Here is a 22,610-nt window from a genome sequence, read left to right as displayed (position 1 = left end):
CGTAGGTATTGTCATTTAGAAAGCAGAATTATATTTGCATTTGTGATGGTTAATATTGAGTGTCAACTTGATCGGATTACAACAGCAAAGTATTGTTCATGGGTGTGTCTGTGAGCAAGTCACCAAAGGAGATTAACATTTGAAAACTGGGAGTTTCAGATTCACCCTTAATCTGGGTGGGCACCATCTAGCGCAGCTACGATGATAGCAGTGAGAGGAATGTGGAAAGACTGGACTGGCTTAGTCTTCCGGGCTACATCTTTCTCCTGTGCTGGATGCTTCCTGCCCTTGAACATCAGAATCCAAGTTCTTCAGCTTTGGGACTCTCCGACCTTCAACCATAAACTGAAGGCTGCACTGTTGGCTTCCCTACTTTTGAGATTTTAGGACTTGGACTGGCTTCCTTGCTTCTCAGCTTGCAGACAGCCTATTGTGGGACCTCATCTTGTGATCATGAGAGTCAATACTCCTTAATAAATTTCCCTTTATAAATACCTACCCTATTCTTACACTGACAAAGCCATCAAAATGGGAAGGAGAGGGGAGAACAGCAGCATAAGCTGCTGGCAGAGGTAGGGAAAGACCAGCAAGAAGAAGAGAGAGAAAGAGAAAGTCAGAGGAAGAGACAGAGAGCGGAAGAGATAAAGAGACAGAAAGTCAAAGAGGGAGTCAGAAACAGAGACAAAGAAAAGGAGTCAGAGAAAAAGAGGGACAGACACAGAAAGTCAAAGAAAAAGTTAAGAAGAGAGGAAAAGACAAAGAAGAAGTCGAAGAGAGAAAGAGAGAGATGGAAGTAGTAAAGAAAAAACAGTGTACCCTATTCCTTTAAAAGCCAGGGTAAATGTCTGTCTACCCAGTCAAGGCCTATTCTACTTATGTGGATCTTCAACCCATATCGGCCTCTCAAACAGTTTGCAAGAAATAATGAGATCTATCCTTACTTTCCAATCCCAAATAGACTCTTTGGCAGCAGTGACTCTCCAAAATCGCTGAGGCCTAGACCTCCTCACTGCTGAGAAAGGAGGACTCTGCACCTTCTTAGGGGAAAAGTGTTGTTTTTACACTAACCAGTCACGGATAACATGAGATGCCACCCGGCGTTTACAGGAAAAAGCTTCTGAAATCAGACAACGCCTTTCAAATTCTTATACCAACCTCTGGAGTTGGGCAACATGGCTTCTCCCCTTTCTAGGTCCTGTGGCACCCATCTTGCTGTTACTCGCCTTTGGGCCCTGTATTTTTAACCTTCTTGTCAAATTTGTTTCCTCTAGAATCGAGGCCATCAAACTACAGATGGTCTTACAAATGGAACCCCAACTGAGTTCAACTAACAACTTCTACCGAGGACCCCTGGACCAACCCACTGGTACTTCGCCTGGCCTAGAGAGTTCCCCTCTAAAGGACACCACAACTGCAGGGCCCCTTCTTCGCCCCTATCCAGCAGGAAGTAGCTAGAGCAGTCATCGGCCAAATTCCTAACAGCAGTTGGGGTGTCCTGTTTAGAGGGGGGATTGAGAGGTGACAGCGTGCTGGCAGTCCTCACAGCCCTCGCTCGCTCTCGGCGCCTCCTCTGCCTGGGTTCCCAGTTTGGCGGCACTTGAGGAGCCCTTCGGCCCACCGCTGCACTGTGGGAGCCCCTTTCTGGGCTGGCCAAGGCCAGAGTCGGCTCCCTCAGCTTGCAGGGAGGTGTGGAGGGAGAGGCGCGAGCAGGAACTGGGGCTGCGCGCAGCGCTTGTGGGCCAGCTGGAGTTCTGGGTGGGCATGGGCTTGGCGGGCCCCGCACTCGGAGCGGCCGGCCGGCCCTGCGGGCCCTGGGCAGTGAGGGGCTTAGCACCAGGGCCAGTGGCTGCGGAGGGTGTACTGGGTCCCCCAGCAGTGCCAGCCCACCGGCGCTGCGCTCGATTTCTCGCAGGGCCTTAGCTGCCTTCCCACAGGGCAGGACTCGGGACTGCAGCCAGCCATGACTGAGCCTTCCCCCCGCCTCCATGGGTTCCTGTGCAACCCGAGGCTCCCTGACGAGCACCGCCCCCTGCTCCACGGCGCCCAGTCCCATGGACCACCCAAGGGCTGAGGAATGCGAGTGCACGGCGCAGGACTGGCAGGCAGCTCCACCTGCAGCCCCGGTGCGGGATCCACTAGGTGAAGCCAGCTGGGCTCCTGAGTCTGGTGGGGACATGGAGAGTCTTTATATGTAGCTCAGGGATTGTAAATACACCAATCAGCACCCTGTGTTTAGCTCAAGGTTTGTGAGTGCACCAATCGACACTCTGTATCTAGCTGCTCTGGTGGGGCCTTGGAGAACCTTTATGTCTAGCTCAGGGATTGTAAATACACCAATCGGCACTCTGTATCTAGCTCAAGGTTTGTAAACACACCAGTCAGCACCCTGTGTTTAGCTCAAGGTTTGTGAATGCACCAATTGACACTCTGTATCTAGCTGCTCTGGTGAGGCCTTGGAGAACCTGTGTGTCGAAACTCTGTATCTAACTAATCTGATGGGGAGGTGGAGAACCTTTGGATCTAGCTCAGGGATTGTAAACACACCAATCAGCGCCCTGACAAAACAGGCCACTGGGCTCTACCAATCAGCAGGATGTGGGTGGGGCCAGATAAGAGAATAAAAGCAGGCTGCTCGAGCCAGCACTAGCAACCCGCTCGGGTCCCCTTCCACACTGTGGAAGCTTTGTTCTTTTGCTCTTTGCAATAAATCTTGCTACTGCTCACTCTTTGGGTCCATGCTGCTTTTATGAGCTGTAACACTCACCGCGAAGGTCTGCAGCTTCACTCCTGAGCCAGCGAGACCACGAACCCACCAGAAGGAAGAAACTCCGAACACATCTGAACATCAGAAGGGACAGACTCCAGACACGCCACCTTAAGAGCGGTAACACTCACTGCGAGGGTCCGCGGCTTCATTCTTGAAGTCAGTGAGACCAAGAACCCACCAATTCCGGACACACTATTAGTTCTGTCCCTCTAGAGAACCCTGACTAATACAGACTGTCATGTAGGAGACTTAATCTTAGTTGCAACTGTCATAGAGTAGGCATTTAAATGTTGACATAGTAAATTGATATTTAAAAGTAGTGTTTATATGATAATTTAAATAAAGATGTGACTTAATTTGAACGTTTTTCAGCATAATGCATTTTTGCCACTCTATTACTATAGTTGATGTATTAGTCTGTTCTCGCACTGCTATAAAGAAATACCTGAGACTAGGTAATTTATAACAAAAAGAGGCTTAATTGGCTCACGGTTGTGTAGGCTGTACAGGAAGCATGACACTTAGGGAGGCCTTAGGAAACTTTCAATCATGACAGAAGGTGAAGGAGAAGCAGGCATGTCTTACATGGGCAGAGCAGAAGGAAGAGAGAGGTGGGGAGATGCCACACACCTTTGAACAACCAGATCTCATGAAAGCTATACCATGAGACGGATGGTGCTAAACCATTGGAAACCACCCCCAAGATCCAATCACCTCCTACCAGGCCCCACCTTCAGTATTGGGGATTACATTTCAATATGGAATTTGGATGAAGACAGATCCAAACTATATCAGTTGGTGTTTTTTCTTAGAGATTTCATCCAATATTTTCAGATTCTTTAGACTGTTTATGGTAAACTTTTTATATTTCAGATAGCCCTGTCCTTAAAAAGATGTGCTACAATGTATGCCATTATACTCTTTTCTTCTTTCTTGAGATTCTATAATTGAATCTGATTTTGTCATGTTTCCTCAATATATTCTTAAAACAGTTGATCTGACCATACATTGCCCCATTTCAGTTATATGGAATTCCAGCTCCTACAGTACCTACCTGGAATAGCAGTACTCCTCCAAACACTCATTCATGCAAAAAAATAGTTTTTGAACACCCATTTTAAAATTTCTAGACATTATAGGAATGTATAGGTGGCATTTTGGTTCTCAGTTTCTCACAGTATAAGATATAGGAAAGAAATAGAGCAATTTGGCATTAGAAAGCTGTTATTGAAACACCAGGGGTTTGGCCTAGGTCCTGCTGCTCACTACACAGAAAGCGAATCACTGAGGCAATGAGTGTTGCTAGGGAAGAAGGGTTTAATTGGGTGCTGCAGCTGAGGAGATGAAAGATCAGTCTCCATTCCCTGACCAAATAAAATTGGGGGTTTATGGAGTAGGGAAGAAATGTAACTCTTTGTGGGAAAACAGGAACTAGGCAGGAAGCAATCATGATGAGTGAGGGGCTTGGCCTCTCATGGTCTGGATGTGAGGACCTGGTGAGTTTCAGTTCTTTGATACGTTTTGAGACATCTAGTAGTCCTTTCCTGAGGAAGGAACTCAGATAAAACAAATGTAAATTTCAAGCATTAAGACCAGAATTATTTCCATGTTTAAATATGGTCAATTTCTATGTTTATTTAAAAAAAAAAAAAAACCTGTATATAGAACGATTTAGGTGGTTTTAAAATCACATAAATGTTGGAGGGAGATATATGTAGATTCGGTCCCAGGCCTTAAATTTCTAACTGCCAGACTTTGGAGAAGTTACATGTCTGTGAGATGCTCAGATTCTCCATCTGTAATCTGGAGTAAACTGTTGGGTTATTGTAGGATTGTATGTCTGTGAAAAGTATTTTGCATTCTGCCTGATCTTTAGTAAGGAATCAGCAAGCGGTAACATTTCAACAGAAGTATTTATAGGCAATCATGAGACACAAGGAAGAGAATGTCCAAGAGGAAAATAGGAAGGCTTCATAAAGGAAGTGTCACAAGAAGATAGACTTGAAAAATTAGTGTTGTTTTGCAGGTAGACAAAGGAGGGAGGACACTCCAGGTAGAGAGAGCAATGTGAGTAAAGGCACAGATACTTATGATACAGGATTTTTCCCTGACCCCTTCATGGGACTCGCTATAGTCCCTTTCTTCTAATGGTAACATATATTCTGAAAAAAAATATATGGTTGGTTCTAACGTCTCCCTGTTGTATTCTCATTTCATTATCTGTGTAGAAGGTAAGCCCACAGTGCCTTTATCATAACTTGGCCCGTTTTCCTGATGCAATACTTGACTTGTTGATAGAGTTGGGCTGTTGAAAGTATCTAACTATAATCTTGGCAACAAATATTATACCAAAAGGTAACAGTTTTCTTTCATAATCAGTTTTTTCTTAAGCGCACTAGCAACTCTATTTTTACCTCTTTTTTGACTCATCTACACAACAGTTGAGCTTCTGCCACCAAATCTACTTGATACAATTCATACCACTCTCTCATGACAGTCATTCCCCATTTTTGTCCAACAGCTTTTTAAGAAACTCAATACTGAGAATTCAAGTGCATTGACTCTCCTTTGTTTTCAATTATCTTCTAAAGATTATCTGAGTTTTTCTTTTCTTACTACCTTAGTGCTTCCCTCCGTGTGTGTGTATTTGTGTGGTATTGTAGATTTCTGAGCATAATTAAGATCACCACTAGTGTCTCCTATGAGTATATCTTTACTGAGAGAATAGTGATATCAGAAATGCACTCTACACCTGAAGGCAGAAGATATTTATCTATTAAGTTTAGCTGTAGGCTGGTCTACCTTCTCGTCCTTTTCTTAGGATAAAGGAAGGTATGGAAATAGGATTCCCATGAGAGGAATACTATTCCTCTAGTGTAAGACATGATATAGAAGACCATGAAATTCCTTATAATAGAATACGAACGAAGTATTCAATTATGTTTTTAAGTCACAAAACACAAAGGCAAGTAAGGTTTTGTTCACTAAGGCTAAAGGGTTCTCTAAATCTTAAGTCCTAAGGATTCTAGGCAATTCTGAAAGATGCAGCAAGAATGACCCACATGATCTTGCAGTCACTGAGGCTAAGTAGGGTACACTGCCTGGAGTCTGACATAAGTGGTGAAGAAACAGACTCTAGAGCTATGATATCACTTGTAGCCATGTCATCTTAGGAAAAGACCCTCACCTCTCATATGCTTCAGTTTCATCACCTCCAAAATAGTTTTGGCCTCATAGGTTTTTTACGAAGAGTTAAAGAATTGATACATTAAAGCTTGGCTGGGACATGGAAAGCCTTAATATATGTTGAATATTCTGGTTTATAATTCCAATGAGACTACTAAAGCAGAAAGATGAAGAAAAAACAAAAGTGCCATGCTGATCTACTCTCTCTAAAGCTAAAAGGGTTTGTCTTGGCCTGACTACCAAGTGTTTATTTTACGTGATTAAGAATGGTTATGCACTTTCTACAAGCTAAAATTTCACTGGTGCATATATTACGTAGCCCTCCTTCCCTAGTGGCTTCTCCTGCTCACCCCCTCTTCCCAACTGTTTTTTATCCATAAGACAAACATTCTTCTCTGGAAGTCTTCACTATGTGCACAATTGATCCAAACGGGTCAGAGTTTAACTCTTTATTCCCTTGTATCTTTCCCCTTGCTTAGTTTTTAATTATGCTGATTCAATGTTAAATTCTAAAAGGATATTTCCATTCTGTTTTCAACTCTTACCTTTTGATATATTTTAAATGCTTCATTACTAACATTTTTCGTAAAATAAACACACATATCATTCCCAAATCATGAAGATGTGTGATCCAAAACCATTCATTCTAAAAGAAAGAGAAATCCAGATCAGTAAAGGGAAAATGGGTCAGAAAAAAAACACTGATGCAAGTTTTTATTTTAAGTATATTGTGCTTACATTTCTTGTAAAATTATAATTATCAGGAACCAGCAGAATTTGACTTATGGTTTTTATTCTATTTAAAATCCAACAGGGCCAACCAAATGTCATAAAACTGATTTTTTTTTCTTCTTGCCTGATTGAATTAAGACATGACTGTTTTGGTACAAAGTTATCCTCAGAACTCAGTAGTGACTTGAGCTTTGTTTAAGGGAATGAACAGTAAGGAAAAAGTTAAAGGAGTTCACCAAGACCAAGCAAGAGAAACATGGGACTGAATGCTCTCATGAGTCCACTACAGAATAAGATTTGTTTTAAATGAATGCGGTATCTCAGTTCAGATCTCTCAGTTTGGGGTTCTGTAGCAGCTGGCAGTCATTCTACCTTTTTTTAAAATTTCCTAATTACAGTATATGTATCTAATCATTCTATCATATGTTTCATTTAACAAGCAAGCTCTAGGCCTTCTCTGTGTCACAGAAGAAAATATATTTTCATGAAGATTATAAGAAGGCAAACGAGGAAGGGAAACCATTTCCTGATAAAAGCTGTTTCTAAAAGATATAAATAGAAGCTTTTCCAGGACTGTAGCTTGATGCTATATTGGGAATCACGTAACATTTACAATCCACTTCTATGCAAGGCAGTCTTGTGCTAAAGAATTGCTAAAAGAGACAGTGCCTTTGGAATGCACCATATGTGTTATTCAAAAGCAGTGGCAAGTCGAAGCTCCTATCTTAATCCTTGCTTGTTATTATGGTAAGTAGCTTTCTGGTTTTTCGCTTTGTCCAGGTAGCATTGCAGTATTTTGCCCATTAGAAGCAGATAGTGAAAACTCTTCTCAAAATTCAATTTACTTGATCTGTTGCTACTATGATAGAATTTAAATTAAAGTTTTTTTAAAAATGGGATAAAATCTTACAGTTCAGCTCCTTTAGAATGAAAGAAATAGATTTAACACAAAAAGGGAAAGAGAATTCATTCAAATATCTAAAACTGTGCCAATGCATTGATCTAAAATGTTCATGAAAAGCTAATAAGAATGCCTAAAATTCTGAATTTAAAAACTTATTTTAATATATGAGAGTTTATTAGAAATACCTACTCATTGCCTTCCTAAAGAACCTGTGATATGTGAAAGTTTACATCCCAGTGTCTCAGTTTTTTTGCATAAATTCTAGATTGTTCAATATTTTAAACAATTCTTAGAAAGAAATCTTACAAACAGATGTGCATAATAAAGTTGTTTGTGAAGCTCTCTAATTAAAATAATTCTGTGAACTTGGATACCAATGTCACTGTGATATTTTCCTAACACTAAATTTTATCATAAATTTTCAAGTTATAAATGGAATTCTTAACCTGAAGATGATGTAAAAGGATAGTAAAATTATGCTACCTGTAAACCTGAGGAGGGATGATAATCATAGGACTATAGACAAAATTTTTCTCAAGAATATCAAAGGGCTGGCCAGGTGTGGTGGCTCACACCTGTAATCCTAGCACTTTGGGAGGCCGAGGTGGGCGGATCACGAGGTCAGGAGATTGAGACCATCCTGGCTAACATGGTGAAACCCCATCTCCACTAAAAATACAAAAAATTAGCCGGGCGTAGTGGCGGGCGCCTGTAGTCCCAGCTACTCGGGAGGCTGAGGCAGGAAAAAGGCGTGAGCCCGGGAGGCGGAGCTTGCAGTGAGCTGAGATAGTGCCACTGCACTCCAGCCTGGGTGACAGAGCAAGACTCCATCTAAAAAAATAAAAAAGTGAATTGATAGTTCAATATAGCACTTATAATTTCAAGCGTAATGCCAAATAAGTAGAAAATGAATAAGTAACCTCTGAGCGAGAAGGGAAATGAAATAGTAAGAACAGTGGAGATGAGTAGAAAGTAGAAAATAAGATGGTAGATTTAAATCTAAATGTATAAATAAATAATTACATTAAATGTAAACAACGCTACAGTGAAATGATAATTTTTTCAGAGTAGATATGAACAATTCTTTTTAGCTAAAGACATATATAAATGAAAATACGTGAAGGTTGATGAATAATGAAAAAATCAAACAATAATCAAAGTTGATGTTGGCTTCAAGAGGCAGTGTAAGTTTCCTACAGCCCGTTTTCTGCTGATTATAACTGAAAACTCTGCGTGGGCAGGGGGAACTGTCTGAGGCTCTCTGAAACATAAAGGGGAAGGGAGTTAAAACTTGAAGAAGTGGCCAAGGTGGGCAGATCACGAGGTCAGGAGTTTGAGACCAGCCTGACCAACATGGTGAAACCCCGCCTCTACTAAAAATACAAAAATTAGCCGGGCTTGGTGGCGTGTGCCTGTAATCCCAGCTACTCAGGAGGCTGAGGCAGGAGAATTGCTTGAACCTGGGAGGCAGAGGTTGCAGTGAGCCGAGATCGCACCATTGCGTTCCAGCCTGGGCGACAGAGCAAGACTCTGTCTCAAAAGAAAAACAAAACAAAACAAAACTTGAAGAAGTAATCCACACAAGGAGTAAGTTTCACTTTTTTTCTTCCATTTCTGCTCCAAGAGTGGACCCCCGTTGGACAGTAGTACAATGCAGACATCTAAAACTCAAAACCCCACCTTCTCTTTTTCCAGATTAGTCATGAAAAAAAGCTCTAGCAGGCAGGAGAGTAAAAGAGACAGAGCCATAAAAAGTTTCTCCTCATTCTGTTTATGAACTCACAAGAGTCTTGTCCTAGGTTCTGAACCACCCATGCACAGGACAGACAGAAATCAGGATAGCAAAGGCTTAGAAAACTGAACAGAGATGTAAGGCACCATGCACAGAAAATGAGTCAAAGCTCATAATATGCAACTAATTAGGTTGATTACCTGCTAAAGCAAAAACAACATCCTCCAATGGAATCTCACAGAAGCCAGAGTCTACACTCATAACATTTACAATGTGCTGCATAAAATCCAAATTACCTGACAAAGACCTATTCTTTTTTTCTTTTTCTGAGACAGTCTTGCACTGTCACTTCGGCTAGAGTGCAATGGCGCGATCTCGGCTCACTGCAACTTCCGGCTCCCGGGTTCATGTGATTCTCCTGCCTCAGCCTCCCGAGTAGCTGGGATTACAGGCGCACACCACCACACCTGGCTAATTTTTTTGTATTTTTAGTAGAGACGGGGTTTCACTATGTTGCCCAGACTAGTCTTAAACTCCTGACCTCGTGATTAGCCTGCCTCGGCCTCCCAAAGTGCTGAGATTATAGGCATGAGCCAATGCACCCAGCCCCAAAGACCCATTCTTAACGGAAAGGCAGCTGTAATAACTACATCCATACAAAAAGGAAAACAAAAAATAAATGAAAAATAGAAAATCACAATAGAGATATATACACTATAAAAAAGAGAAGTGAAAACTTAAGGACTAAAAAAATACAATGCCTGAAATAAAAATGTCAATTAATGGTCTTGAAAGTAGAATGAAGTGACAAAGAAAAGATTCTGTGAATTTGGAGATATGTCAATAAGAAGTATCCATATGAAGAACAGAGAGAAAAAATGTTTTTTAAAATATCTATAGCCTAAAGGATCTATGGATTAACACAAAAAGATCAAAGACGTGTATTTAGCCCTAGATATTTATAAAAGTTTAAGTATGTATATGAAAATCCTCATAATTCCACTTTAAAAATACAGAGATGTAACCAAAAAGACAACAGATAAATTAAAATGAAATATTTAAACAAAAACTGTCAATCCAATAGAAGGCAGAAAAAGAAGAAACAAAAAAACAGAAAAAACAAGCACGTTCCCGCTCCCCAAAATGGTACACTGAAATCCAACCATATTAATAATTACATTAAATGTTAATGATCTCAGACAAGTGAAACAAAATACTGCCTTACAGGCCAAATCCAGTCTGCCACCCATTTTTGTAAATCAAGTTTTATTGGAACACAGCCATGCTCATTTGTTTATATATTATCTATGGCTGCTTTGTATGACAATGAGAGTTGAATAGGTGCAACAGAAATTGTGTGGCCCACAAGGCCAAAAATATTTATTTGGTCCATTACAAAAAAAGTTCACCAACCATCGGTCTAAATCTCTGCTATGCAATAGAAATATAATACAAGCCACTTATGTGATTTTTTTCTGTAGGTACATAAAAAAGTAAGCAAACTTAAAAACAGGTGAAAATAATTTTTAAAATATATTTTATGTAACCCAATGTATCCAAATTATCATGTAAACACATAATCGATATAAAAAGGTATTTAAAAGATATTTTACGATCTTCCTACTAAGTCTTTGAAATCCTGTGTGTATTTCCGATAACAGCACAACTTAACTCATACCTGCCAAATTTCAAGTGCTCAGTAGCCACATGTGGCACATAGCCATGGTAATGCATTGCACAAGTCTAAACACTTCAAGAGATGAGACTTTGGTACGAGAGATCAGCATGTGTTGCTTGGGAAGAATGTAAATAATGGTAGCCAGAGAGAGGACTGTGATATATTAAATATGGCCACACAAACATTGCAACTCCTGTCATTAAGTAGTGGAATCTATTTACCTATTCCTTGAAAATAGGCTTACCTTCTGACTTGTTTTGACTAACAGAACGTGATTAAAAAGTGTTGTATGAGTTCTAGAGCCTAATTCTCAATAAGTCTTGCAGCTTTTTCTTTACATGCTTGGAAATTACCCTTGTTGTTTAAGGAAGCCTGGATCCAACTTTTGACGGATAAGAGATTTCACAGATCATTGATTACAAAGGCAATAGCCAACACCAACACCCCAGACATGAGAGGGATGCTACCTTCGATGCAGCCTCCCTGCCCGGCCCCAGTCAAGCCACCGATGACTGCTACTACCTGAGCAAGCCCAGGTGAGGCCTGCGGAAAACAGCCTGGCTTACCCAAGGCAAAATTTCAGAATCATGGGCACATACATGGTTGTTGTTTGAAGCCATTAGGTTTTGGAGGGCAGGAATGTAACGCAGCAATAGATGACTGACAGAATATAATTCTATAACCCATGTCACCTGTGTAAGGCCTTTCTGGGAAGTAGGATTTCTTGCGAGCAAACTTCTATGCCTTTTACTAAAGTACTGAGAAAATTTAGCTGCTCTCTTGGGATGAAAAGATATTTAGGGCTATTTTTAGCCCTCTCTGCCACTTATAGTTTCTAAACAGCTCTTTTCATTGCCTATTGTCACGTCTATGGCCAGGACACATCTGTAAGACTACACTTTCTGGCATTCCAGTGAAAAGAGCCATTTAGTCTCTCTACTCTCAGACTTACATTCCTACATTTAATAAGAAATGCTGTAATATTCCCTTTTTCTATGTTTTCTAAGATTATGGTTGTCTAACTCCCTCCTTCCCTCTACAGCTTAACAAGATTAGCTTATACGGTGGTGGAGTGGGTGGCTACTTCTGCCCAGTCACCTCTTTTCCTAATTTTTTCCTGTCTTAAAGCTATTCATGACACATTCCCTTTGAAAAGCCTCTGGCTGGCCAAAATGCAGTCCGGTCACAAGTCTAAAGTATACGAATGAGAGTGAATAGAGAATGGGAAATACACTGGTTGTTTGCACATTATCCTACACTATGGTTTCAATGGTTGTCTCCTCTGAAATTTATGTTGAAGCTTAATCCCCAACGTGGCAGTATTGAGAGGTGGGCCTTTAGGAGGTGACTGGGTCATGAGGGATGGATTAATCCATTCATAGATTAATGGATAAATGGGTCAATGGATGGGTTTTCACAGGAGTGGGACTGGTGGCTCTGTAAGAAGAGGAGGAGGCACCTGAGCTAGCACACTCAGCTCCTTCACCATGTGGTGCCCTGCACCACCTCAAGACTCTGCAGAGTCCTTACCAACAAGACGGCACTCACCAAATGCAGCCCTTAGACCCTGGACTTCTCAGTCTTTTTAACTGTAAGAAATAAATTCCTTTTCTTTATAAATTACCCCATGTTTCAGGTACTCTGTTATAAGCAACACAAAACAGACTAAGACATCTTACCACATTCATCTATCCAAATAAGTTGCAAGTATATGGTCAGTAAGTTATCTTATAAGTGCTCCCACATTGAATGCATGGTAAATGCCAAATATGTAATTGTAATGTATTGGTTGAGCCAATAAATCCATCCAGATAGAATTCATGCCCTTCACATGTTGGTTTTACTCTTCTCTGGATGATGGTGTTACCTCCGATCATTTTGTACTCAGTTGGCATAAATTTTTCTCTAAGGCTGGGCACAGTGGTTCACACCTGCAATCCAAGCACTTTGGGAGGCTGGGACGGGCGGATCACCTGAGGCCAGGAGTTCAATACCAGCCTGGCCAACATGGTGAAATCCTGCCTCTACTAAAAATACAAAAATTAGCTGGGCGTGGTGGCAGGTGCCTGTAATCCCAGCTACCTGGGAGGCTGAGGCAGGAGAATTGCTTGAACCCAGGAGGTGGAGGTTGCAGTGGGCCGACATCGCGCCACTGCACTCCAGCCTGGGTGACAAAGTGAGACTCCATCTCAAAAAAAAAAAAAATTTCTCTAAACAGCCATGTAGACCATTAGTGTCTACTGGATAATTTTCTACTCAGAGACAAATAGAAAAGTGAATATGAGAGAGAAAGAGAGAGAATTATTGTTCACTTCATACCCATGAGAACATATTCTTAGTTCCCTTTTGACAGAAAATAGAGAAGTCCTTAATCTATAATTTTTGATGCTTTGATTAACCCAACAAAACAATAGCTGTGGTTTACAATCTGCTTCAATCAAGTAGATTTTATAGCTCACTGATTTTCTAAAATATCCTCATAAATAGATTCTATTATTATTACTATAAGACAGTGTTATTATACCAGTCATTGACACAATGTATGTGGGAATCAGTGCAAGACCCTGGAACATTGGTCTGGCATGAAACATAAATCAGATGCCATTCATTATATGAATGAATAAAAATACGGCTGGGTGCGGTAGCTCACACTTGTAATCCCAGCACTTTGGGAGGCCAGGGCAGGCAGAACACTTGAACCCAGGAGTTTGAGACCAGTCTGGAAACATGGAAAAACCCCATCTCTACTAAAAATATAAAAAATTAGCCAGGTGTGGTGGCACATTCTTCAAGTCACAGCTACACGGGAGGCTCAGGCAGGAGAATCACCTGAGCTCAGCAAGTCAAGGCTGCAGTTAGCCATGATCATACCACTGCACTCCAGCCTGGGTGACAGGAGTGTGACCCCGTCTATAGATTCTCTACTAATTTTCTAAATTATCAATGTGATTAGGAAATGGCAATAGCTCAGATTTATCTAACAAGCAGCATTTTTTCAAAAATCCAAATTCTTTTTTTTTTTTTTTTTGAGACGGAGTCTTGCTCTGTCGCCCAGGCTGGAGTGCAGTGGCGTGATCTCGGCTCACTGCAAGCTCCACCTCCTGGGTTCATGCCATTCTCCTGCCTCAGCCTCCCCAGCAGCTGGGACTACAGGTGCCCACCACCATGCCCGGCTAATTGTTTTTTGTATTTTTTTTTTAGTAGGGATGGGGTTTCACCGTGTTAGCCAGGATGGTCTCGATCTCCTGACCTTGTGATCCACCTGCCTTGGCCTCCCAAAGTGCTGGGATTACAGGCGTGAGCCACCGCTCCTGGCCCAAAAATCCAAATTCTTAGCTATCTCTTTTCAGATCCTATTGAAACTTTAAGACAAAATAATAAAAATATTTTTGGAAATAATATAAAATGAATACATAACATGTTTTCCATACATATGTAGGTCAAAGTGATAGCAGCGGTGTCCCATCCAGAGTGGTCTCTGCAAAGATGCCGACTACAGCAGGGGGAGGCATGGCTGGGGCTGCATGCCCTGTGGAGCTGGCAGGGCCGGGAATAGGTGGAACCCTGCCCCCTACCCAACTGGCAGAGCGGGAGCCCCACACACCCAGGCACAATTGCAGCTGCTCAGCTGTGGCTCTGGACCCAGGCATCCCTGCATTCTTAGGGGCAAGGAAGCCCTCTTTCCTAGGCAGGCTTGGAGGTACCTGCTCCTGCTCCCTGGCCTTTCCCCACTCCTTGCACCCGCTCCAGGACAGAATGAAGTCGTGGCTGAGCCTGAGCACTGTTGCAACCCTGCTGGCTGTGCACACACTTGGGGTGGGACTGACACACCAGCCTCCTGCTGCCTTGGGCCCCTCCAGACTTTGGGCACTAACCTAGCATGGGAGGGAGGCCAAGCTGGGGGCTGAGGGCAGCTTGGCACAGGCCTGCAGGTGCCCCTCTGTATGAACAGCCTGGGCATGGTGGACAACAGGAGGCACACAGACTTCTGGGTAGAAAGGGGTGGGTTCCTGGTGAAACCCCACCCTCAAGCCAGGGATGGCCTGAAGCCTGGGGGCTGGGCTGCCAGCTCCAGGTGGAGGTTGCAGCCCATAGTGAGAACTTATGGTGCTTTTTCCCAGCCACCCATGGCCATCCATGGACCAATCGACATGTACTTCCTCCCTTCTGAGCCCATTAAAAAAAACCCAGACTCAGCCAAACTCAGAGAGCTGTCAGGACTACCAGCTGCAAAAATGAGTTACCCATTTTAGGTCTCGTTGACTGTTGGGATGATCTGTCTGCAGAAAACAGCTACCCACTGCAGTCTCTTCTCCACTGATTGCTGAGAGCTGGGTACTTGTTGGGACAACCTGCCTGCTGAAAGGAGCTACCCACTTCGGGTGTCCTGTGAACTGTCCCGTGCACAATGAAGCTCCTCTCCGCCTTGCTCACCCTCCAGTTGTCCACGTACCTCATTCTTCCTGGATGCGGGACAAGAACTTGGGACCCATCAAATGGGCAGGACTGAAAGAGCTGTAACACAAACAGGGCTTAAACATGTCCCCCAGCTCACCAATTTGCAGTTGATGAGAAGGAGACAAGAGCTGCAGCCCTCTGGGGAGCCCAGACCTAAGGGCTCCCAGAGCCAGGGCTGTGGAACCCTCTTTGGGCTCTGCAGTTCCTGATGTCTCCAAGCTTCCAGGCAACATTGTGTTCCCCTTGTCCAGATGCAGGTGCCCACAGTGGGAGCCACATGTGGTACATCTGGTCCAGCTGCAGCCTATCAGTGAGCCAGCACCTGTGCTGGCACCTGGAGCTGCCCACCCCTCCACAGGAGCCAGCATGCCTGGCTGTGTGCAGTGGCCGGACCCGTGCTCAGTCACCCACATACCCCTTGCCACTCCATGCCTGGCTCACCCTTGGCAGGTGTGGAATTCAGGCCAGTAGTGCAAGCTGAGTGCAGCCTGCCAGGCAGAGTGGGCGGAAGGAGCCCAGAGAGACCCAGCAATACTCAGGCAGAAGGCCCCGCCAGCTACAGAGGTTTCCAGCTGGTGAAGTAACACCCCAAAGAATCTCATAACAGATGTTTACAAAGTGAGCAAACTCTGCTGTCTTATTCTAGAGAGATAGCAAGCAGAATGACATTGGCAAATATGGGAGACTCTTAGAAGGTCCTGATATAAATTTTGAAAAAAAAAACTTTATGATTTTGAAAAGCTAATTTCAAAGTCTGATTAAGTATTTTAGCTTATTAACTTCACTTAGTAAATAATTTCAAAGTCTGATTAAATATTTTAGCTTCTTAATTTCACTTAGTAAATAACTACTTCCAAAAATGTAACAATGTAGGTAAATGAGCATCCCATAACAAAAGGTCCATTAAAAGACAGTTTTTAAGAAAAACTTCCTGCTTTTTACTACTTTTTATCCAAAAAGAAGAAAAGGAAAAGCAAAGAAAATACCCTTAGTACAATTTTTATTTCTTTGTTGCTTTTGTTCTCTCCACTCAGTTTATTTTCTTTTTGAGTCCAGGTATTTAATTTCATCAAGCCAAATGGTTGCATCATTATAAAAGATTTTGATTTCAAATAATACTGGATTTGATGGAACCAGTGATTCTAAACAGGCATAACAATGCATCAGGACTTCTCAGAGAAACACAATGGAATAATAAAATATGATTCATAAATATAAAATTTACAATATTAGTAATTTTGTTGAAAATACCTACTGAGCCAAGTTTTCCTTGGTGCCAAAGTCACTCCCCAACAGTAAACATAACAGTTCCAAAAAGTGGAGTTCCAGTAGCCTGAGAAAGTTAACACTGTTCTTGAAGGATTAACTGAAATCCAAAGAAAACACAAACCCGTAAGCGTAGAGAGTTTCATTAAACTGAAATTAAGAGCAGTACTTTGAGAGACTGCTACAGAGAAAGCCAGGTTAAAAAGTGTCTTTTCAGTTGAAAAGAATAATAACCACTTAAAAACTATTCAAGGTCATTTAAATACAAATATTATATTAAGTCTATTTGACCATAGTTTTTGGAAGGCTTAAGACTTTTGGGGATTTTTTAAAAAATACAATATGCAAACTTTTTAATGCGTATATGTATTTTCCCCTCAGACTCTTAAAGCAAGCTAAATTTCCACCCAGATATGTAAATATGCATACACAAAATGCCTGTAAGTTACTCTCTTTCTTGGCTCAGAATCCTGTGTATAGTATGTATGAAATTAATGAAGTTAATTACAAACCTGTGGTCAGGATGCGAACCCACCCCCATGACCTCAGGGATCTTATTCTATCTGTTACAAACTCTTTCTCCAATACCTTCAACATCTCTGTTTACCCAGGCAGACTGGCACCCTTAATTGTTTCTTCTCTGTGGGCAACAGAAGCTCTATAGGAAAAGTGGTGGCTACGTTCTCAATGCATAAGCAACTTCAGGATCTACCTCCTAGGGTTCACTCTAAGGCTTTTCATGACAGCTTTATTTACTCATTTGTTTTTGTTTCCATCATCTCCAATTGAGGGTTTCCCTTAGATACATGACAGTTGAAAACTCCACCTGCCTTTTAGTTCTCTCCCCTCTTGGAGGACTTTTTCCTTTGTTCTGCAGCCCAGAGGCCAGTCTCACCCTCACTCTGCTGACTGTTTTCTGGGTCTTGGGCTCACCTCAGGGCCTGGCCTGTCCATGGCCCCGCTTTACTCTTTATCCACATATGGAGTTAGCAGAAACCGAATCTTTTCTTACAGCTTTTAAATATGTTTCAGTCTGTCTCATCTAAAAAAATCTTTCATTACTTAAGTTCCTACTGTAGGTTCAATCCCACTGTCTCCTTCTCTTTTTAATCAAGCTCCTTGAAAATATAGCCTGAACTTCAGTCTCTATTTCACGACCCCCAGAACATTGGCTTCTGTTCCCAGCAGCACAAAGAGCTTGCTCTTGCTAAGGATGCCATTGGCCACATCACTAGCTCCAGGGGATACTCTTGTAAATTTATTTCAAACTCACTGTGGCTTGAGACACTATAGATCATTCCCTCTTTCTTGGAATTCTCTCTAATGATATGTGTGGCACTTCATTCTTCTGGCTTCCTGGAAAAAATAATTACATTAAGTACAAATGAAAATTATCTCAAACATTCATAAAAGTATGAAGATCGTAATATGAAACTTCTTAATAGTACTACACATTGAGTACAAAGCAGCAAAAACTGCAGACAGGTGCTACATGTCGGTCTTCAATATCTACTTGTTTCACTTTACCGGAAAGGTGCTGAGTGGGCCAGGAGTCATTCCAAGTTGGTTTTGATTCTTGAGGACAGGGAAGATAGTCTGGGGCCCAAACCAGATCTACAGCCTGTACCAGACAAATTGTATCAAAGCCTAATGCTTCACCTGGAGGGTCAACTCTCCAGAGCTAAGATTCTCCTACAGTTGAAGCAGGTATGGTAGCCTGAAGTTTCCTGATAGAAAAAGAAAAATAAAATGAAGGAAGAAGTGAAAAATTGGACAGGCTCAATTCTTTGTCTCCACTGTAATTTTCAGAGTGGTTGATGTTAGGTGCAGGGCTGAAGGCTGGCTGGAGGGAACGAGGTGCTTTCAATGATATGCTGGCTTTTCTGAGTGGAAGGGTAAGTGTCAGATCTGCTTTACCCTCCCACAGAAGTTTCTTGCAGTTCAACAGGTATTCCTTGAATGTCCACTATATGCCAGGCATTCTGATGGGCAATAGGGTCACAAAGACAAGGAAGGCACAACCTGTATCCTCAAGGAGCATCAGTTTGGTGAACACTTGATTTTATCAGGTGAGGATCAGAGAGGCTCCTCTCCAGTGAAACATCAGGATCCTTAACTCATCTGGTGGATTCTCCCCATTCTTCTCTGCTGAATTCACCAATCCAATTGCACTCCTCAGTGCCCTGACAATCCTGTTTGTACCTATGCTTCTGAGCTTTCCTACTGATACCTTGGATAAAGATTTTATTACTATCCTCAGTTTGTTAAAGGAAATTTCATTTCCTGTGAATTTATTATTATGGGTATCAATGTACTGCCTGCATTAGTCTTTAAGAGATGCTGTTTCTGTTGGATAAAACATTGGCAGAGTCTTTTGGCTCATCCCATGTTATCCACATTTCTGTTCCTTTTGTAAGTATTCCTATTGCTTTGGGATTTTAGTTGTTAAGAGGATAGTCAAATAGAATCAAAACAATTATGCAATAATGTGCATGCCAAGGTTTCCTGGCATCACTTACCAAAAATCTACAGTGTTACAGTGTATTGCCCAAATATTTTATTTACATTCAACTTGTCCCAAGGTATTGCTAAGAATAGAAATGAATATATAGCCTGTTTGCTCGGAGTATTAAGCCACATAGCCAAATTTGGATACGTTAATGTTGTATCTGTATCTCCCTCATGAATAGAGAATATGGAATTGAAAAATGACTAGCATGGAGGACAGAATGACTCAGAAATCTAAGAATAGCCAAATCATGTGAAAAGACCCAAAGGCTGCTTCAAAATGAACTGCATCTGCCTGACTCACAAAACTGGCAAATTACACTATTTAGATCTATGCAAAATAGCATTTCACCAGCATTTTATCTGCATATTTAATTTTGCTTTGGGGTAGTACAGATTTTACCTTCTTTCTGTGAGATAATGTACAGGTTCAAAGGTGTACTCTAACTCAGAAAATAATCAAATTTGTTTTGTTTCTATCAGATTATAAAGTCATAACTTGGAGTCTTCAAAGTTGTTTTAGGAATAGATTTGAAAATACACTTTGGTTGAACCAAATGCTCCTCAGAAGTCTAGGAGACACTAGCCACTGAAGCACTGAGAAAGGAAGATAAAAGCCTCTGTTACTATGGGAGGTCCAGCGTTGCCCTAGATAAGCACTTACCCAGGGTTCTGGGAGTAATCAAACCTTCTAAATAGAGTGTCCCCTCTGCTTTAGGATCATTAGCTGCTTTATTGGAATCTAATTGGGAAGAGAGCCAATATTAATATGGGGAGACACACTCTTTACTATGCTCATCACCTCATCACCACACTCACCACCAATACACCATCAAGGAAAGAATGCAAGAGGCGGTCACAAAAGCTGAATGTCCTGCGTTAGCCACCATGTCAGTTACCCTCATTACCATCACACTGTGCCCTCTTGAATTTCCACAATTTGCTCAGCAAACAAACCTATATCCCGAACCTCTCCCCTGAAAGTCCTTGAAGCCCCTTGCCTTTGTTAAATTCTGGATCTCGTCTATGGGCTCAGCCTCCCTGTGGCCCTCTCACATGAAGATTGTTTTCCTCAGAAGTACTAAAGGCATCCTTGCAACCACCATAGGCATCTTTGCAAACACCATTGCTGTCTCCACACCATTATTTCATCTGTAAATCCCCTGCTTCTTCTAGTTTCACGCCAACTGGAAAAAATACCCAACTCCTTTATCCTGGCTGTTATCTACCAGTCTCCCATTTATCTCCCCTCATTTATTGAAGATGTTAACTTCCGGTTAGCTCTCATCATGCACAATGACTCCAACATCAATACAGATGACTCACTCAGCAGTCTGGCTTCTCAGTTTCTTGACCTTCTCACTCCAATAGTTCCCTTCTGGTCCATTTGGCCACTTACTTCAAAGAGCTCATTCTTCACTTGTTTACGCAAAAATGCCCATCCCTAAAACTTTGATCGCAGATGCTCCCTTCTCTCACCGCTGCCATTTAGCTTTCCACCCATATATCTTAGATGCCTCACCCTTCAATGTCAATGAGCCAATCTACCATTTTCTGCAGTTACCTTCAGCCCCCCTCCACGCTTCAATTTCCTCCTTCTCTGTCTTAGATGATGTGGTCCTTCTTTATGAATTCTCTTTCACAATTATTTTTAACTCCCTTTTGCCACTTTTCCCTTATGTACCAACTTACTAAAACTCTAATCCAGTATGGATTAAACCATTTATGTTCTCCTTGCCAGTGAATATTGCACAGAAAAATTACATGACCAAATTGACTTTTTATTTTACTTTATTTTTTTTCTTCTTTTGTATTTGTAATAATGTTAAGGAGTGCAAATGCAGTTTTGTTATGTAAACTTATTTTGTAGTGGTGAAGTCTGGGCTTTTATTATAACCATTACTTGAATAATGGACATTGTAGCCATTAAGTAATTTCTTATCCCTCACCCTCTCCCACTCTCCCACCCTTCTGAGCCTCCAGTGTCTATTACTCCACTCTGTTGTCCATGTATACACACTATTTAGCTCCCACTTATAAGTGAGAACATGCAGTATTTGACTTTCTGTTTCTGAGTTTTTCACTTAAGATACTGGCCTTCAGTTTGTCCATGTTGCTGCAAAAGACATGATTTCATTCTTTCTTACAGCTCAATTGTATTTCATTATACACACACAGACACACACACACACACGCACACACACACCACATTTTCTTTATCCAGTCATCCATAGATGGATGCTTAGGTTGATTCCATATCTTTGCTATTGTGAATAGTGCTGCAGTAAGAGTGCTTTTATTTTAAGTGCATTTTCTTTTAAAAAGTCAAATTCAATAACAAGTTGACTGTTCAATAACAAGAGCAATCTGTTGTGTTTTTCTAATAGGCTTGGTTTTCTATCCCAAGATGATTATTTCACACCTGTTTTGTCTCCTCAAACTTCATCCTAAGGTATTCTTGGTTATCCTTTCAGCTGAAGACTTCGCCTTATATGTCAATAGAGAAAGTAAGAATGGCCAGTGGGAAATTCTTCAGCCCTTCACCACCGCTTCTACATACAAATAAGATTCTAAAGAAAATGACCTCAATCAGATGGCAGCATAGGAGTTTTTGGTGCTCATCCCCTAATGGAAGCATCAGTTTGAATAAGCATCCATGCAGGCTGTACCTTCATGAGAGCTAAGGATTCCAGGTGAGAGATTATATCACCTCAATTGAACACAGCAATAAGAAAAGAAACACTGAAGATAGCAGAGGACACAATTTCACTTTACCCATGTCACCCCCTCCTCCAAGCCCATGTAGTGCAGCTCAGAGAGACATACCCTTCTCATGGGGAAAAGAGAGTGAAATGAGTACCCAACTTCACCACCAACCCCAGCACCAGACCCAGAAAATCCCAACACCGAGCCAGCCCCTGTGGATACAAGCTCCAGGCCCACCTGCCCACTGACCCAGACACTGGGCCAGCCTGCCCAAGAACTCCAAAAGCAAGCTTGCTCGTGGTCCCTGCCAGCTAACCTACCTCGAATCTCTAGATGAGCTGACAGATGAAGGGCTTTTTCTGCCAAAGCCAGTCTGTAAAGATTGGCAAAGGTGCCTACTTCTCCCAGTGCATAAACACCCAAAGCCAGGCCACAGAAACATGGAACGTCATCACTGACTCTTCCTTTTCTCAGGACATGTCACCATTTCATGAATTTAAAAAATCTGTCTATTCTTTCACTAAAATGTGTCTTAAATCCATGCACTTCTCTTCATTTTCATTGCCAACAAGATAGCCTAAGTCACTAACATCTCTTTTCTAGATTTCTCTATGAGCCTCTTAACTGAGCTACCTATTCAGAACAACCCCCTGGGCATGAGACCTGTGCAGTC

General features: G+C 41.8%; 1 long non-coding RNA gene across 1 annotated transcript in view; it reads right to left on the bottom strand.

Moving 5' to 3' along the window:
- Positions 1 to 18,245: 18,245 nt before the first annotated feature.
- LOC130540649 (uncharacterized) overlaps positions 18,246 to 22,610 on the bottom strand; it is an 85,585-nt gene continuing 81,220 nt past the window's right edge. Inside the window, exon 3 of the long non-coding RNA XR_008954641.1 lies at positions 18,246 to 18,450. This is a non-coding gene — a long non-coding RNA (uncharacterized LOC130540649). The remainder of the gene's footprint in view (positions 18,451 to 22,610) is intronic.

Source organism: Pan paniscus, chromosome 10 (assembly GCF_029289425.2).
Source record: "Pan paniscus chromosome 10, NHGRI_mPanPan1-v2.0_pri, whole genome shotgun sequence".
Classification (NCBI taxonomy): Eukaryota; Metazoa; Chordata; class Mammalia; order Primates; family Hominidae; genus Pan; species Pan paniscus.
Note: the sequence above shows the minus strand (reverse complement) of the source record. Positions and strands in the feature narration are given on the sequence as shown.